General features: G+C 43.0%; 1 pseudogene; it reads left to right on the forward strand.

Moving 5' to 3' along the window:
* Positions 1 to 494: 494 nt before the first annotated feature.
* On the forward strand, positions 495 to 1,239 carry LOC137756384 (AFG1-like ATPase pseudogene; annotated as a pseudogene).
* The last annotated feature ends 3,124 nt before the right edge of the window (positions 1,240 to 4,363 follow it).

The following is a 4,363-nucleotide window of genomic DNA, read 5'->3' on the forward strand; positions in this document are numbered from 1 at the left end:
TGTTTATGTTTCTCCAGCCTTTTTAATATTTTGTATAATTGCAAGGGCAATAGGAATTTATTACAGTTAAAAATAGATAACATACAAATGGAAATAAAATAATAATACCTCAAAGCCCACCATCTGAAGAAAAGCCCTTCTAGGCGCTTAGCGCCGAGCCGGCTGAGAGGAAGATGTGTTGGGTGCAGGGCTTGGGCTGCTGCTCTCGCCCCTTCGGTCACCGCCCCTGGAAACCCCTTTTGTAAAGCCTATACAGTTCAGACCCCCGATCAGACCCCCGAGAGTACGTCTCCAACTGCTGCTACAGAGGTTTACTCAACAGCTTTAGCTGTTTGCCATGGACCACTGGACCTCTCTGACTTTCTGATCAAAGCTCGTGAGCTAAAGGGCGATGAACATCAAAGAAGAGTCATACAGTGTTTGCAGGAATTACATGAGGACCTTAAAGGATACAGTATAGAGGCAGAAGGCCTTTTTTTCTAAGGTACAGGGAAAACAATGGTGATGGACATGTTTTATGCTTATGTGGAAATGAAGAGGAAAAAACGGGTTCATTTTCATGGTTTCATGCTAGATGTTCACAAAAGAATACACCGCCTTAAACAGAGTTTGCCAAAAAGGAAACCAGGACTCATGGCTAAATCATACGATCCAATAGCTCCTATAGCTGAAGAAATCAGTGAAGAAGCACGTCTCTTATGTTTTGATGAATTTCACGTCACGGACATTGCTGATGCCATGATTCTGAAACAGCTTTTTGAAAACCTGTTCAAAAATGGGGTCGTCGTTGTGGCAACATCCAACTGGCCACCAGATGATCTCTATAAAAATGGACTCCAAAGAGCTAACTTTGTACCATTCGTAGCTGTCCTGAAGGTCTCTGAGGCAATGAGAGAGTGGGATGCATGTATGTGGGCAATGCTGTATTTCTTTCTGGAATACTGTAATATGGTCCAGCTAGATTCTGGGATAGATGATCGGAAAAAGGAACTTCCTGCTGCAGGAGAACTCTACTATCTCACAAGTGAAGCTGATGTGGAGGCTGTCATGGATAAGTTGTTTGATGAGCTGGCTCAGAAACAAAGCGATTTAACTAGACCGAGGACTCTAAAGGTGCAAGGCAGAGAGCTGCGGCTGCATAAAGCCTGTGGAGCCGTTGCCGACTGCACATCTGAAGAGCCATGTGAGAGAGATCCCATCCAGGACACCACATTACCTTTAGTCATCATGCCTCCTTAGATTCCTCTTAGCTGTGACAATTTCTCAGAATTTCCTTCTTTTTGATGACCCTGACAGTTTTGAGGAATACTGGTCAGTTATTTTGTAGACTGCCCCTCAAATGGGATTTGTCTGATGTTTTTCTCATGATTTGACTGGAACTGTGGGCTTTGGGAGGAAGACCACAGAGGTCAAGTGCTATTTTCACCAGATCATATCAAGGGCACATATGATCAATATGACTTAACACTGTTGATGTTAACCTTGATCACACTTGTCTGAGGTAGTGTTTGTCCCCACTGTAAAGTTACTCTTTTCCCCCTCTTTCCATAGTGAACTCTTTGGAAGGAAGTTCTTGCTGAGTTTTCATGTAGCAGCGAAGAAGAAAATCCACAAGTATCTAACAAGGCTGTTAAAATACTTTTCCCTTTTCCAACTACACATTTGTGTGAGGCTAGATTTTCTTATATGACTCAACTAAAGCAACATATAACAATAGTCTGACTGTAGAAGCAGGTATGAGAATTCCACTATCTTCTATTACGCCAGACATTAAAGAGATTTGCCCAAAGTATAAAACAATGCTACTCTTCTTACTATTTTCATTTTAGAAATATAATTATTTTCATAAAAATGTTATTTCTGTTAATTTTATGGGTTGAATATAATGGTTTTATCATAGTTATTTTAAATAAATTAATAAATATTTTATAAATGTTATTTATTTATTTATTTATTTGGCTGTGTTGGGTCTTCGTTTCCGTGCGAGGGCTTTCTCCAGTTGCGGCGAGCGGGGGCCACTCTTCATCGTGGTGCGCGGCCCTCTCACTGTCGCGGCCTCTCCCGTTGCGGAGCACAGGCTCCAGACGCGCAGGCCCAGCAGCTGTGGCTCACGGGCCTAGTTGCTCCGCGGCATGTGGGATCCTCCCAGACCAGGGCTCGAACCCGTGTCCCCCGCATCGGCAGGCAGATTCTCAACCACTGCGCCACCAAGGAAGCCCGATAAATATTTTACAAAAAAAGAAAAGAAAAGCCCTTCTAATGTTTTCATCTGCATTATATTCCTCCAGAATTATTCTTATGCAGGTATTATATATTTATACATGTATGCATACATTTATATATTTACATACAAATCATAAGATCTCATCTTACATTTAATTTTATAACTTATCTCACTGTAGTGGGTTGAATTGTGTGCCCCCCAATATTGCCAAATCGTAACACCCCCATACCTTAGTTGGAAATAGGGTCTTTGCAGATATAATTAAGTTAAAGATCTCAAGAGATGATTGGATTTAGGATGGTCCCTAAACCCAATGACTAATGTCCTTATAAAAGAAAGGAAGGGGCTTCCCTGGTGGCGCAGTGGTTGAGAATCTGCCTGCCAATGCAGGGGACACGGGTTCGAGCCCTGGTCTGGGAAGATCCCATATGCCGCGGAGCAACTGGGCCCATGAGCCACAATTACTGAGCCTGCGCGTCTGGAGCCTGTGCTCCGCAACAAGGGAGGCTGCGATACTGAGAGGCCGGCACACCGCGATGAAGAGTGGCCCCCGCTTGCCACAACTAGAGGAAGCCCTCGCACAGAAAAGTAGACCCAACACAGCCATAAATAAATTAATTAATTAATTTAAAAAAAAAAAAGAAAAGAGGGAGATTTCACACACACAGGGAAGAAGGCCATGTGAAGACAGAGACAGAGACAGGAGTTATGCTGCCACAAACCAAGGGAAGCCAGGAGCCACCAGAAGCTGGAAGAAGAAAGGATGAATTCTCCTCTGGAAGCTTCAGAGGAAGCTTGACCCTGCCGACACCTTGATTTCAGATTTCTGGTCTCTAAAACTATGGGATAATGCATTTCTCTTGTTCTAAGCCACGAAGTTCCTGTTAATTAGTAACAGCAGCCCTAGGAAACACACACACTCACTAACCATATACCCCAAATGTCATTGATCGTGAATAAACACCACTCTGTATCCTATTTTTTTGTGTGTGCCTGTGGGGATAGTAATGATAATAAAGGTATATACGAAAAATAAATATGGCTAAAGTTTTAAACTCCTAATGGTTTTTACTGTATTGATTCATTTAATGCGCCAGGCACCCCTATGAGGTAGGTACTGTTGCTCAACCCCATTTTGTAGATGAAAAACTGAGGGGCAGAGAGAACTTGGCCTAGGACTACACAGTTAGAGAACAGGAAAGCTTGGGTTTGTACCTCACACTCCAGAGCCTGGGAAACTGTCAAAGCTTTGTTGTTAAGTAACAGAAGCGGTCTGCATAGCATGTATAATTTAGGAGGTCATTAAGGCAATTTTCATGTATTAACATATTTATACAAATAGCTGGACCTAGTGACCTTGGTGAGAGCACGTTCATTGCAAGATTCAATAGTGCAGTGAGATAAGAGGTTAGTGGGAAGTGAAGAATGTTAACCGGGAATGCAGAAAATGCTTTCTGGAACTTTGATTTTGAAGGACGGGGGAGAAAGGGAGAGAGAAACAGAGACAAACACAGAGAGAGAGAAAGAGAGAGAGAGAAACAGAGACAGACACACAGAGAGAGAAGGCCTGTGACTGAATGGGGAAAAGGGGTCCAAAGAGGGATTTTTTTTTTACATCTTCAGTTCCTTGAAAGTATAAAAGTTAATATTGCAGGAGTCATGTCATCTCAGATTTAACCTTTGAAAGAATTTCCCCATATTTCCCTCTTATTTCCACTTTAGAGTTAATGGGATGCCTCCAATGAACAGTATGGGTTTTTGAGCTCAATATCTATTTAGCTATGAGTGATAGGAAGAATGGATAATTGTGTGTCAAAGAAATGGTAGTAATTTGTGGATTTTTGCCTCTCAGGGAGGCAGCACATGGCTGAAATCCTTGTGTGACATGATCTGAGGACCCCTGCACAGTTGAATGGGAAACAGGTCTAGAATTTTCCTATAAACGTATTAACATACAGAGCAGTCCAGGAGCAGCAGTTAGACAAACACCGCAACTCGCTGCCCTGGTGCCACCTCTCACTGAGCTCACCAGGTGAGTCAAAGGCAAGTCTGTCTTCCCAGCGTGGGGAACTGGATTAGGGTCTGCTCAGAGGCACGATGTTGGGCAGCTCTTAGGAGCTTCTGAGTCTCCCAAGAAAC

Source organism: Eschrichtius robustus, chromosome X, assembly GCF_028021215.1.
Source record: "Eschrichtius robustus isolate mEscRob2 chromosome X, mEscRob2.pri, whole genome shotgun sequence".
NCBI classification, from domain to species: Eukaryota; Metazoa; Chordata; class Mammalia; order Artiodactyla; family Eschrichtiidae; genus Eschrichtius; species Eschrichtius robustus.